Source organism: Maylandia zebra, linkage group LG23, assembly GCF_041146795.1.
Source record: "Maylandia zebra isolate NMK-2024a linkage group LG23, Mzebra_GT3a, whole genome shotgun sequence".
NCBI classification, from domain to species: domain Eukaryota; kingdom Metazoa; phylum Chordata; class Actinopteri; order Cichliformes; family Cichlidae; genus Maylandia; species Maylandia zebra.
Window position 1 is genome coordinate 16,908,496 of NC_135188.1, and position 15,703 is coordinate 16,924,198.

The window sequence follows — 15,703 nt, forward strand, 5'->3', positions numbered from 1 at the left end:
ACATCCACAACCTGATTGTACATGGTAAGATTTTAACCCTACAGATTATCTCAATTTAGTGAGGGTTGTTCATGATTGGGAGATCCTATTAACAGACCCACTACCTCCTAAGCCATGGCCACACTCCTCTGGCTGAATGTTCTGTGAAGAAATCCTGTTATCATTGGTCAGTATTGTCTTCTGTGAACATCCAGGGGTATGTGTTTGTAATATAAGCTGTAAATTACTCTTTTCTTTTGAAGCCACCAAAAGTATTAATTTTCCAAATCCTATTCTTTAAACCTGTTTAACTGTTAACCCGTTAAATGATTCACTTCTTTCATCTGTCAGGTGAAAAAACCTTACATATGCAATTAAAAAAAAATCATAATTAGAGTATGATTGCAAACATGAATTCACTGTTAAAGTGCATATTTTCTAATCACATTCCCCCTGAAGTCTATTGAAAGATAATCCTTTCTCTATCCAGGCTCTCAAGGTCTTTTTTTTTATCTTTGTGAACAACAGCAACAGTTAAGCACAGGATATTATGAATAGCCAGTTCTAGTAAGCCTTCAGACGACATGTGTTCAGGTTTCACATTATTTCTACAATTTGGACAATTCTGATTGGTTAGCTAAAGGCAGCTCCATTTACACTTCTTGCACGCAAACAGATAACAGAAATGCAAAACAGCAGAGCCACTTGCTACTAAATTGCAAATAAGCATCTTCCATAAGATCAAGATCTGAAGCCATAACAAACTTCCCCATCAACAACTCTTGAACTTAGCTACTTCAATAATGGAGTAACTACACTGGTTTGCTTCTATTTAGCAGTAGACTTTGCTTGTTGTTATTCATCCTGATTCCCAAAGGGAAGGTCTGCTACAGACAGCACAACAGGTGTCCTACTCAGACACACACACACACACACGTACGTTTAGTCTGAGAAACATGGTGGCTGCGGTCCACTGATTCCTCAGTGAGCGACATGCATCATTAACAGCTTTTAAATGCAGAGGCGTCCTGCCTTCAGGATCTTCTAACAGGCTGTCCATACCCCCTTCCTTACGACATCCCACCCACTACATACACTCTTTAAAGTGTTACTAAAGAGGCTTAACAGCCCATTCCAGAAAGCCTGCATGGGGCATTTGTACCCCATAAAAAACCCAACAAGCTACAAATGACACTTCACTGAGGAGCACACACCGATTGCAGTACTGCGACGCTTAAGGACAGCAGCAGGTGAGTAAAAGTGTTTTCTCTACAGTGCACTTCTTGTCCAATAATTGTTCAAAGATCTGTGAGCACAAACAGAAGACGGTAAAAATATAGCCTTAGGACATCTTGTAAAAGCATAGATATATACATTCTTTAGACAAGTATTCAGGATATGACTGTGTCACGACATGACGTGAAATCTGAAGCGGCTGTAACGTCCAGCTTGTTTCCTTTGAGGCAACTGCAAACGCAGGCTAAAAGGAAGTGATCATGAATGAAAAAGGCATTTGTTATGATGATATTACACAACAAAACGTGCATTTGGCTGCTTCAGCGCTGCGAGCTGATGGATCCTTGTAATACGTCACTGAAACATCAAACAATACGTATATGCTGTTTTACATCAGACGAATGAGCTTTAAAGAAGTGCCAGCGTTTGATGTCAATATTGTGTGGATGCATTTAGCATGCTGAGGATGTGTTGTTGACTGAAATCTGTAGTAGGGATTGTGGGATACGTTTAGATTTCTATAAATAGAAAAGTACACACCATTGTACCTCAGTTGCTTGTGTCTAAAATCAGATTACTGTGTCATGAAGCTTACATGAAAGCCTTGAACCTGCGTAAGAATTCAGTCCATGAGATTAATCATGCCTTGAAGCGATTAAAGGAAAAAAAAAAAAAAAAAAAAGATAAATAAGGAGAACACTATGGGGGAACTAAAATGGCTTCATATTTCACTTGGACTGCACAGTAAATGAATGAATGCAATAGAAAAAAATAGGAGTTTAAATGAACTATAGAATGTAAACGTTCGGGATTTGAATTCAGTCATTTTGAAATCTAAATTAAATTCACTGATGCAAACAGGACGTTGTGCTTATTTTGATAGAATATTTGTCATTCTTCGTAGTATTCAGCGAAACATTTTTGCATTTCGTGTTTCGGAACTTCATAGAAACGCAGTAATTTTGTAGAGTTTTTGATAATAATGATCATAGACTTTGTTATTGCCAGTGCGGACATATAATAATAATAATAATAATAATGATAATAATAATACATACGGTTCGGCGTAGGAATAAAATCTTTCAATAAATACAAAAAAGCCACCGTAAAGCGTCATAAATAAAATGCAGAAATATCCCAATTCCGAAACCCTAAAAAGCAAACGACAATTTTCGGCAAAATTTAAAGAAATAAATATTCTCAGCAAACGTACGCGATCAAAAAAAAAGGTGTAGTGTGTCTTTAATTCCTCGCCTTTGTGGTGGTGGCAGCAGCAATAGCGAGGGCATCCCAGGCGAACCACAAAGCCAAGGGTTAAAGACGATACCATGCTGACTCTCCCTAAACGACATGCCACGCCATTTTACCAGCTCTTTATTTTCCCGGTCATAGCAAACCAGCTCCAACTTCCTGCTCGCTCGCATGCCATTCAAGGACAAGGATGAGAGAAGCAGAGCTGAAAAAAAGGAGGAATCAGTGTTTCAGCAACATTACGGGAAGGTCATTGTCTGCGAGCTTACCCTGGGAGAGAAGTAGAGGGCCTGAGCCTGCCAGAATCTATCTTCGGCGACCGGGAGCTGGACCTGCAAGAGACCAGAACAACAAAGACAGTTTGTGACAAAGCTGAGGCGCCGCAGTCCGAGAGGAGTGAAATCAAATGTGACATTTTTCATTTATTTGTAAATGCCTCTTTGGCGGCACACTCACTCGAAACGACAGTTGGGCTCTTACCAAGTTAAAGGGAGCTGATGGTAGAATAGAGGGATCCTGACAGAGGTTGTAATGAGATGCCGCATTAGGGCCGCTCTCTCATCCACTCTCCCCTCTCTCGCCCAGGAGCACGCCCTTCACTTCCAATCTACCACCCCAACCATTTGGAAACGATTAACCCTATGAAAAACTACACTAACCCTCTTTGGTGCTCTGATAAAACCTTTGTGGGTTTAGCTTCTCAGAGATGCCTTTGATGATACAAACGCTTTTTTGAAAAGGATTTCGAAACATTCAACGCTACGGGAAGTTGGGGAACGATTCACTGCTTGCATCGCCTTACTTCACCAAAAAACAGCCAGTGGTTGTAAAACACGGAAAAACACTTGGAACATAACTACGTACCAGCCAAGAACTGTACTTACGGGGGATCATTGAGATTCTCTCCAATATTGTTAGAACATTACCTTACAATATAAAATACGTTGCTATGACTGTTGCAGTGATTTAAAAAAATAATCCCTAAAAATAAATATATCTGAGTAGATATCAGAATAATGAAGATATTCTTGGTTTTTTCGTGCTATATGAACAAGACTGATCAACTCTCATATAAAATAGGTTAACCTAGTTACTGTCTAAACAGTAAAAACCTGCTTAAACACTGGTACATCTAAAAAAATAAAATAAAATCTAGAAGAGTTGTGTAATGCTATTCCTACTTTTAATTAAGTTTACTTAAATGTAGCATTATTCATATTATACATATTTTGTGTTATTATGTTCAATGTCTGAGTATTTCTCTCACCACCTCAGAATTAAATATTTTAATACTATATATGATTGGATTGCTATTAAATGCAATGATTGAGTCATAATTTTCCTTCCACAAACTGGGTCAAGCTGAAACGAGGTCTCAATGGAGGAGCTTGCAAGGAAAATGAACTATTACCCTCTACAAGTATGTGTAGTGCCCTCTAAACTGTCCTCACAGATTGAGAGAGTGTGCTATATAGTGGGCAGCATGTGAGGAATGACTTATGTACTTCATTAAGCTCAAGTAATTTCCCTCCCAGATATCACGTCGCCTTCAAGCCTCTCAGTAATCCATCCCAGCAGCTATCAGCTAAATTTAGCTCTCCAAAGCACAATGCGGCACTGCGTCATAACAATGTAGGTAAATTTGTCTGCTTCAGACCAGGTTCTTCATGGTGTCGAAGATACTTGCGTAACTAACTGTTGCTGTTGTGTATAAAGGCTGTAGGTTATCAGTTGGCAGGCAATTCATCAGTCTTACTTTTTAACTAATTTCTTGCTTCCTTTTAGCTAATTCCTTAATAATTCTACGACAGTAATTAGATTCATTATCAGCGTGAGACCAAACCTCAGCAGCATTATCCAAACTTGGACATATTATATATAAATTTAAAAGACAAAAAACTTTAATTGAACAAGAAAAGGTTCATTTAACAATTTAATTTGGTAAGTGTGCGTTAATTGTACTTCTTTTAGTGTTGGGATACAAGCACATCACTCCTCAAACCCAGGTACTTATTTCATCTATAGTGATAATGCTTTGAAATAAAACTGTAAGCAGAACAACAAACAGAATACAATATCGCATAAAATACCTAATATTTTTCTGATGTTATAATTTTTGCTATGGTGAACACAGTTTCCTGAAAAGGTCCCTTGGAATGTTCTGTTACAGTGTTGCTGTTACTGTTTCAAAATAAAAGGCTTACAATTTCAGTGAGCAGACACCCTTGTTTAAGAGTGCGTTTCACTGAAACATGAACAAGCATTGGCAACATTTATTATCTTTCTTCTTTTCTCCTTTTTTCCTCATTTATTTACTTTTTTCTTCTCTCATTAATCTTTTTGAGAAAATTAATGATCTCATGAATTAAAAATAAATTAAACACTATTAGGTAAGATTTACTAGCACCCCTGTTAGAACCATTTTGACTTCAGAGTTACTTTAATTCTTCATGACAACAAGATAAAGGAAACATAAGTGACATGATGACATCACTCAGTTTTTGTAGATTTGTTACCTACAAATTAAAAAAGAAAACATAAAACTCCCATTCCACCAGATCCCTAAGGTGCTCCATTGAATTGACCTGCTAACTGGTGAGGCCATTTGACTACAGTGAAGTTTATGAAATACTCAGGCAAGCCCACGTGGCACCAAGAACAAGTCATCCAACAAATTCACTTAAATTCCCATTCTTCTTCATTATGATACTTGGTTTGAACTTCAGCAGGTTATCTTTCCCATGTTTATTTACCTAAATGCAATGAGTTACTGCCATGTGATTTGTTGTTTAGATATATGCACTAATGAACAGTTCATTAGTTGACTATATGTAAATGCCAGAAATTGATTGAACAAAGATTTTCTCAAACACAAAATGCAAAACATGTTTGATATATTTGATATCATCAAACTTGAAACCAAAATTGGTTCAACCTGCTACGTCTTTGTGAACCGCATAAAAGGTGAAAGGATGGTCTCTATATGCATGGTTCCCACAGTGAAGCATGGATGAGGAGGTGTGAAGGTGTGGGGGTGCTTGGCTGGTGACACTATTGGGGATTTTTTTATAACTCAAAGCACACTGAACCACCATGACTACCACAGCATTTTGCAGCGACATGCCATCCCATCCTGCTAGCGTTTAGTTGGACCATCATTCATTTTTCAATAGGACAATGACCGCAAACACACATTCAAGCTGTGTAAGGGCTATTTGACCAAGGAGCGTGATGGAGTGCTGCATAAGATGGCATGGCCTCCACAGTCGCCTGACCTAAGAGTGTGCAAAGCAGTAATCATAGCAAAGGGTGGCTATTTTGAAGAATCTAACATATATAAAAATGTTTAAAGTTACTTTACACTTGTGTCCTACTCGAAAAAAAAAACTAATTAATTAGAGGCTTTGTAATTAATTAATCTCGATTAACAGAGAAACAAAAATAATATCCCTGGCCAAATTGGGCAGACCTAAAAATAAAGTGCTATTTTAAGTACATTTTAAAAGTGATATTGTCTTTAAATAATAATAATAATAAAAATAAAAATTTCAACATAAAGTGCAGAAGTGGCAGGACTAATTTCAGTACTTGCGGGCCAGGACAGACAGCTGTGGGTGGGTCCCTGTTCAACTGGACCACCACTGCAGCGGGTAGTCTGTCTTGCTGATGGTGGATTCTACTCTGTATAAACTCAGGACCCTGTTACACAGGGCTTCCTCATCTGAATCAGAGTCTGAAGAGAGGAGGAAGCTCTTTGTCTTTGCTGGTTCCTTTGTGGTGGCATCTTTACACTGTTCCTGTAGCAGGGCCTCAAGGCTGGTCCAAACCTCTTTTCGCTGTCCCCTTGCAAGACACTTTAAATCCTTAAAGCGTGGGTCAAGCACAGTAGCTATCCTGAGCCACAGATGGTTGAGTGTAGCTACACGGTGGGATAGGTCCTTGTAGTTTGAGTTTGATCATCGGAGACCTCCATGGTGTGATGCAGGTGGAAGAAAGCAGGTAAAACCACTGAACATGAGACATATTTCTCACTTCCAAGAGGCTCAGTCACAAACCTGCAGTAGACAGTTCAAGAAAGTAATTATTAATATACACAATAACTGTCAACTATAGAGCTTGTTGAAGGAACAGTAACAACAAGTTAAAAAATTTTTTTATCTACCTGCATGGCTCAAGGACAGTCACCAACATTTGGAGTTTTACCAGCTCTGATGGAGTTAAAATGACCTTGTACCTTGTGCTTTTGTTTGTGTAAAGCAGCAAAAACAGCCTCTTGATTCTTTAGCAGCAATATCCAGCATTGAATTCCACCGTGTGGAAACATCCTGATGAGGGGCTCTGTTGCCCCAGTCTTGCTTGCTCCTGGTGTAGTTCCTCCATATTAGCAGGGTTGTCTGTAATATATCCAATTTTTCTTGCTTTTGAGTGTCATAAAGCTGTTGAATTTTACTTGAAATAGTCTTTCAGTTGGAAAGTTGGATCACATGTGCTAACTGTAGCACATTTTCTAACCCACTATCTTCTGATAGTGGCCTACAGTCCAGAGCAATCCATTTTGCGAGACAATTTGTAAGTTTGTCCAATGTTTTGCATTTAGATGATACCGTAAGGTTGAAGTCCTTCGGTGGTATGCAGACTTCTTCTGCACAGTTTGCAAAAAACCACACTTTTATCAAGGCTTACGTCGGGTAGTCTTTTGAAATTAAACTTGCCTCTTATCAGTCCTAGCGAAGCACTTTCTTCTGATTCTTTGTAGCTCTGATGTGTGCATCGGTGTAATCAGTATACCAGGAAATGGTGTATTGACAAAAGTTCCCTTTTGCTTGGAACGCAAAGTGCGATTAAATTGAGGTGACCTATCCCACCCCTAAAATGTCCCAATCAACAGTTTTGCACGGTTGGATCTTAACAAGGTCCCAAGTAGAGCTTCAACATGCAAAAAGAAGAAATGGGAGTGGGACAACATTTTTTTGAGCATGCAATTTATTGAAAACAATGCTTAAACTGAAACAGGCTGTTTTATAGGCTGTTCTATAGCTGATCAAAAGTTTAGGCCAAATCTGTTTTAAAAAAATTTAATTCATTGTCATTTTCTGTCAGGTAGTCACATTGTCATGACATTCTGATGGGGAAGGCAAAAAAAAGTCCCCTTTTTGAACCTGGTCAGGTTGTTAAACTGCATAACCAGGGTCTCTCGCAGTGAGCTATCGCTGCTGAGGTGGGATGCAGTAAGACAGTCATTTGGAATTTCTTATATGATCCTGAGGGTTATGGAACAAAAAAGTCAAGTGGAAGACCCCAAAAAATTTCACCAGCACTGAGCTGGAGGATCCAATACACTATCTGTCAAGATGCTGAACGATCCTTGACCCAAATTAAGGCCGTTACTGGTTTTGACTGTAGCCCCATAACCATCAGACGGCATCTGCGACCAAAGGGCTTCAAAAACAAAAAACGTCTTTAAAGGCCTCGTCTCCTTGAACACCACAGAACTGACCGTTTGGACTTTGCAAGAGAGTCCAAACGGTCAGTTGGGACATTGAAAAACATGGGACATTGAAAGGTGGAAGAAAGTGTTATTCTCGGAGGAAAAAAGGAATGTAATATTGATGGTCGTGATGGTTTCAAACATTACTGGCATGACAAGCAGATCCTACCTGAGATGTTTTCTACATGCCACAGTGGAGGGGGCGCCATAAAGGTCTGGGGTGCTTTTTCCTTCGGTGGATCATTGGAGCTTCAGGATGTGCAGGTGCATCAAACGGCCGCTGGCTATATCCAGATGTTGCAGAGAGCATCCCTCATGACTGAGGGCCCTAATCTGTGTGGTAACAACTGGGTTTTTCAACAGGACAACGCTACAGTACACAATGCCTTCAGAACAAGGGACTTCTTCCAGTAGAATAACATCACTCTTTTGGATCATCCTGCATGTTCCCCTGATCTAAATCAAATTGAGAACCTTTGGGGATGGATGGCAAGGAAAGTTTACAAAAATGGACAACAGTCGTGCAGCCGTCTCCACCACTTGGAAAAATGTTCCCACTCACCCATTGGAAACGCTTGCATCAAACATGCTGCAACAATATCGGTGGAGCTACTCATTACTGGGTTCATGTTTGGAACTCTGATTTCTGTTTTTTGTTTTTTTGTTTTTGGGGGGGGGGGGTTACGGATTTTTTTTGAGGTAAAAACAGACAACCTTGTGATGGCTAACTGACCAGGCACAGTAGTGGTGGACAAGCAGCGTTAGACGGCTGCAGTAATAAATATAGCTACAGTGAATATTAGCAACATCAGGAAGGAGGAACATGAGAAGCTGGAGAAGTACCAAGGGCTGCGAGAAGAACTTGAGAGGGTGAGGAGATTGAAGGTAACAGTGGTCTTAGTGGTAATCCCAAGCTAAGTGAGTGGCTCCAGCAGATCCCAGGAACAACATCTGAGATCTATGTACTAGCAACAGCAAAGATACTGCGCAGGACCCTCAAGCTCACAGACCTTTAGAATTGTATCACAGACTCATTTTAACATACCTGAATGTGGTTAAGCAACAGTAAAAAGGGAATATTTAATTCTTTAACACTTAGTTCATTATTTTTTGTTGTTCATTTCAGTCATGTTAAATTCAGCTCAGCCAGGGGCACTAGTTTATAATCCCAAGAGTAACTATTTTGTTAACTAGCGAACCACAAAAGGGGGATATGTGGTCTGTTCTATGGGATATGTTACACTGACATTTAGATATATGTAAAATACAGAATATGAATGGAACCTTGTGTTTACTTGTTTTTTCCTTACCAACCAACCTCCAACTGGTTGCAACAGATGGTTTCCCCTCCCTGAGACTGGTTAGGTTGAGGTTTCTTCCTGTTAAAAGGGAGTTTTTCCTTCCCACTGTCGCCAAGTGCTTGCTCATAGGGGATCATTTGATTGTTGGGGTTTTTCTGCATGATTGTGGAGTCTACACCTTACAACATAAAGCACCATGAGACAACTGTTGTTGAGATATGGCGCTATATAAATAAAACTGAATTGGATAAAACTGAATTATGTGACAATAGCAGTGCAAAAAGCATCATAACATGAAACTTATGCTTTACCATGCTTTTTAATGTGTACATTTGGAGCACGCACACCTGCATTTTACTTCTGCTTAAATTAAGGCATTCCAGCTCAATTAATCTTCTACCTTAATTATCATGCAGTTCCATCCTCATCTAAGAAAATGTAGGTTCAATTTCCTAGTTGATGTAACTAAGGGGGAGTGACCTTATTTGACATAATGGTAAATGGACCATCAATAATGTTTTTGTGGGCATATAAGATGAAAAGGTGGGTGTTAAAAGTCCACTATTTTCACATTCCTCTATGTCATTGATGCCTGACAGGCTGTAATTTTCATTCTCTCAGTCCAGTGGAGCCTACTGAGCTGGAGATTATGGAGATGGCGGTTTGGATATTTAAGCACTCGCTTCATCCCATTTTAAATCTCTATAATGTCAGAGCATAAATAAAAACAGATGCCTTTTATAAAACAACCAGGCAGTGGAGCTGAATAACACTGTGCTTCAGTGAGCGCACATTTATTACTGTCGCTGTTGAAGGAACATTTCCTCTACTCAATGTCAATCTATGTGTCGATGGAAACTCTGTTTGACTAATGGCTACACAGAGCCAGCATTGAAAATCTTGAGTAGAAAATTAATTTGCTAATTTTCCTGTCACTGTCAATTTTGTCATTCATTCTGTCAATAACACTGTATTGTTCATGCCGAAAGACCATTTAAGCTTTACCAGTGTTAACTAATTATCAACAAGAGAACAATTGCTCCACAGTAAAAAAAAAAAAGAAAAAAAAAGACAGATTCAATTGAAAGTGCAAAATCCGTTAATCTAGTGTTGACTTATAATATTATTTTGTGGAAATAGGGAAGGTTGGTGACAGCGACCTGCTCCATTAGTGTGATAGAAGGAAAAGGGTCAAACTGAGATGTGTCAGTAATCACCCTTGTATTAAATGAAGCAGAGGGTTTGAATCATCCCCTTGTCTCTTTAGATGAGAATCTCTTCAACTCAGAGTTTTCACTGACCTCCTTCAGGCAAGGTTAGATCATTATTGATTCACAGTTACTGAAAGAACTTTCTTTCAGCTTACAGACCCAGGACCTACTGTAAGTCTGCAATTTTTGCTGCTAGGCCTTTTTTAGACATCTTTAAGTTTACAATGTAAATCCTATAAATCTTGATGACCAGTCACTGCAGTATCGAAATTGGGTTTAGATTTGTGTTTTTTGTGAAGGAACTAACAAAGCAGTTATTGTTTGTTATTTTTCAGGTATTAGTAGTTGACTATCAATTTTGGCTTCCCTATCTCTAATTTTTACTCAAAAAAAGAAAAAAAGAAAAAAAGGACTGGTTAGTTTAATTTTATACCATATGCGAACATTTACTGAGTATTTTACATTATAATATGCTTTCTCAATATCAAACTAGCTTGAACATAAATGGAGGGAACACATAAAGACAATTCTATTGGTGTATTCTTTGTCTGTACTTATTGGCATAGGGATGAAAAGGCAGAAAACTAAAGCACAAAGCAGAGTCATGCCTGTGACAGTAAAAAGTACAGTTAGCAGCATGATATAAAAATAAATAAAGACATTAGTGCGTTACCTTTGCACAGATCAGCAGCTAGAAATGCCGTTTAAAAGCTACTTTTTGCCATTATATTTTTCAGCATATTCCAGAGGATATACTTTGAGTTTTATTTCTTTACTTAAATAAAAGTGAAGAAGTACAGCATCTGAACTATGCTGTCTGAGTCTACAGCTGCAGACTCTTGGATTTAGAGGTGAGGACCCAAATGCAGACAAAACGAGGCGTGAAACGTGAATTAATCAAAAGCGAGCCATTTTGGAAGAATAACAGACAATCTGATGACCACCACAGGGAAGCTCACACAATATATACACATGAGTAGGGCTGGGCATTGTCACTGATTTCTAGAATTGATTCAATTTTGATTCACAAGGTCCCGAATCGATTTGATCCACGTTTCGATTCGATTCTATTTGAATCGGAGAAATTTTGTCTCAGTCAGAAATATTATAATTTTGATCACGTATCAGTACATTTCTATATTTTTATATCTATAAAAAGAAAGCTGACATTTGCGAAACTTTATCAAAAGTGTAAGCATCACAGCAGATGTCTTTGTGTCAAAGTAACTGAGGATAAAACATGAAGACGATTTTCCTTGCCTGGGATTCTATAGCAGATGACCTTAAAAATATTCTGCAGTAGATCAAAAACGAAAGAAAGTCATTAATCAACATCTGAACATTACCTGATACTGCTGAAGTGAAGCAGAGTAAAGTTACAGAGGTTTTATTACAGACACAGCTAAGCATTTTGCAATTTTACATAATTTTAAAAAGTTTAAATTAGCCTATCCGGTCGTTAAGTCTGACGTCACTAGCCGTGTCTGGGCCTAAACTCCGCTGCAGGTCCATATATCAAACGATCACTATGGCATTACTGAGAGTTGAAAAACTGTCTAAAGTCTTTCATCTTTAATAAAATGATCAGCGTTCTGCTGTACCAGTTGTAACAATTGAGTTTAACATCCAGGCATCCATGAAAACGGAATTTATGACATTTTTTTTTCTTCTTTTTTTTGTGTGTCCCGTTTGGATCTTTAGCCATCAGAATTGCTGTCTTAAGGCGAAGAAAGATGCCAAGCGGATTTATTTTACCAAGTGGATCATCATGGCCTTGCCATATTGGTCCATTTGACTGACCTTTATTATAATTATGAATTTATTTTATTTTCAGTTGCTACAAACGGGACAGACATGACTGGGGGATAGGACAGGGAGAAAGAATGAAAGAAAGAAAGAGAGGGAGAGAAAGAAAGAAAACCAAAGGGGAGAAGAGACGGTGAGAAGGGGGGGAAGAAACAAAAACAAAAACAAACAAAACACCTGGGTCACCTGTATGGAGAAAAAAAACAGAAAAGAAATGGTAAATGGCCTGTATTTGTATAGCGCTTTTCTAGTCCCTAAGGACCCCAAGCGCTTTACACAACCTGTCATCCACCCATTCACACACATTCACACACTGGTGATGGCAAGCTACAATGTAGCCACAGCCACCCTGGGGCGCACTGACAGAGGCGAGGCTGCCGAACACTGGCGCCACCGGGCCCTCTGACCACCACCAGTAGGCAACGGGTGAAGTGTCTTGCCCAAGGACACAACGACCGAGACTGTCCAAGCCGGGGCTCGAACCGGCAACCTTCCGATTACAAGGCGAACTCCCAACTCTTGAGCCACGATCGCCAAACAACAAAGAGCAACATAATAAAAAAAACAGCACCATCACAATAAACTAGCTAGCAGTAGATATCAGTAGATACTAAATAATAAACGATATTGTGCAGCACGCAAGATAGACAGCGCACAATGTGCTTTGAGGCAGCAGCCAAGAAAGCTGTAGTCCGTGTCTGTGAATACCCGTGTGTACACCTGTGTGCATACCTGTGTGGATCAGCATGTTTGCATTCCAAAGGTTTCTCCATGTAACGATCTGCTAGGGAGTGTGGGGAGCCACAGCCCCGTCCTCCAGGGTATGAAGCAGGTATGGAGGAGATCAAAACTCCAGACATCCAGAGGCCCCCAGAACACAAGAGACCAAGGAAGACCAACAGAGGGGCAGCCGCGCCACTGTCCCAGTAAGAGCTGAGGAGAGTCCCAGATGAGGGCTCACTCAACAGCCACCGAGCAGAAACCAGGGGGAGTTTATGACATTTAACGGAGTTAGAAGTTAGCAGGGAGTTAGCTTGCTAGCTTCTATCTAAATACAATATAGCATGTCCTGACTGCGGGGTTTTGGAAACAAATTAAAACGTACAGCTCTGTTATCACTTCCAGCATAAATGAAGACAGAAAACTAAAAAGCAGTGACGTTTGTAGGGTTACTGAAGTTGGGCTAGCTGGTATATAACGATGTGCTACGTAACCGCTAGCGATACAGCTATGTTAGCATAATATAAACAAGCTAACTTTTTTTCCACTTGATAAAAGTTAACGTTTCTGCCGCTTCCTGCCGACGGATAAGAATCAGAAAGCTGTCGGTTTTCAGCCCCAACCGTGTCCGTGCCATCGGGTGAGAAAGCCACATCTCACTGATTCTGATCCACGCTTTGTGTTTACGTCCTTGTGCAGAATCCATGTACCTGCTCTCATTTACTGTTTTAGCTGTTTGGTGGTTGTTGAAATTTTGTGAGGTTTAACCTGAGATTCTGGCGTTTCGGGCAAAATAAAATTATATTTAAAAATCAATTCAGGATTTTAATGAATCGATTTTAAGTTATCCAAGCTAGAATAGATTTTAATCGATAATTAAAACCCACCCCTCCACATGAGGGTGACGAGAGAAGTGGAAACACACTGGGAACACAGCTGGGACGACTAGACATAATGACACATTTGAAGTAAACAGAACACACAGAACACAGGATGAGAGACTGCCAAAATAAAACAGGAAACACTAAGACATACTAAAACATGTGGAATGACACAGGGCCAGGAGCAAGAAGCGCACATGGGAACATGACAGGCTGGGGAAACAAAGGGAGGAGACACAAAGAGGGAAACACGGAAACAGTTAATGGAGACGAAACTTCAAGGGAGAGAGAGAGAGAGATGACCTGGGGAGAACATGCACATGACAGATGGGGGAGATATTGGATGAAACACATGGAGGGAAACATAGGAATAGAAAAGAGAGAAGAGACACAATAACACGAGCAGGACCTGGAGAGTGAACAACACAAAGACAAATAAACGTTATAATAACACGAAGAACGAACCAAATGCAGAATAACTCAAAATGCCAGGTTAACTAAATGCATCCTTACATCTTTCTCTACAGGAATAAGTCATTAAAATGATTTTTAATACTCAAGACAGCTACCAATCTTCTCAGAAGTGGTCACCACAAGGCTGTGCAAACTGTGAAATAATCAAAGATAAAAGAACAAAAAAAAAAAAAAACAGCCATATCTTAGTCTCTACAGGCATCAGGTAGCTCCTTCATGCGACCAGTGTTCCCAACTTAGCGACTTTGTTGCTATATTTAGCGAGTAGTCAGACCCCCTTAGCGACTTTTTGTCTAAAAAGCGACTAGTGACAAATCTGCCGACTTTTGCTGGCGTTATTAGGAAGACTTAGGACAACTTTTTGACGTGAAAGCACGTATCGCTCTTACTCTCAACAAGCAGCGGTGTTGCCATGGGCACCTCACCTGTGCCAAGCGCTCACAGGCGACGGATCGTCATCTGCAGCAGTCGCCCCCAACTGCTGTCAGCAGTGTTGCCAACTCCTCAGTAAGGAAAATTGCTATTGGTTGTCCTAAAAGTCACTAGAAGTCGCTAAATGACGTCATCGGCTAATTTGCATAATTGGTCATGCTAATCTGATTGTAACCTATGTTGTTGGAGAGAGAAATAACATCGTGGAAGAGACATAAAGTGAGTAAAAAATGTCCTAAATGCATTTAGAGTTTATTTAGAACTACAAATTAAATTTCTTTTAGCAATTATTGTTTTTTTTTATTGTCACAATTCCAACCCTGTTCCTTTACCCAGGCTTGGACCGGCAAAAGTGACCCGAAATAGGCACTCTGGTGGAGTTATTTTGTGTGTGTGTTTATAAGTAGTTTTAAACCTTGTGATCCACAAAACAGCATAAGAGTAAAAGAGTAAAAGAAGAACTGACTGCGTTACAGCACCCGCTGCTTGTTGAGAGTAAAAGCGATAGGCGCTTTCACGTCTTTTTGTAGCAACTTTTTTTTAGAAAAAAAGTCGCTAAGGGGTCTGAAAACTCGCTAAATATAGCGACAAAGTCGCTAACTTGGCAACACTGGCTGTCAGAGCATTGTTGATCACCTACACCTCCAAAACAGCAAATGAATCGCGCATGAGTGAAGCCCTTGTTGCTGCCCTGACTGTCACACAGTCAGTTCTTCTTTTACTGTTACTTCTTGTGGATCACAAGGTTTAAAACTACTCAAACACACACACACACACACACACACACACACACACACACACACACACACACACACACACAAATACACACACACAAAGTAACTCTACCAGAGTGCCTATTTCAGGTCACTTTTGCCAGTACCAAGCCCAGATAAAGGAGGTGGCTTGGAATTGTGACATTTAAAA

General features: G+C 39.7%; 1 long non-coding RNA gene across 1 annotated transcript in view; it reads left to right on the forward strand.

The window, feature by feature from the left end:
• Window positions 1–1,148: 1,148 nt before the first annotated feature.
• Window positions 1,149–15,703, forward strand: part of LOC143415087 (uncharacterized) — a 40,631-nt gene continuing 26,076 nt past the window's right edge. Inside the window, exon 1 of the long non-coding RNA XR_013095694.1 lies at window positions 1,149–1,229. This is a non-coding gene — a long non-coding RNA (uncharacterized LOC143415087). The remainder of the gene's footprint in view (window positions 1,230–15,703) is intronic.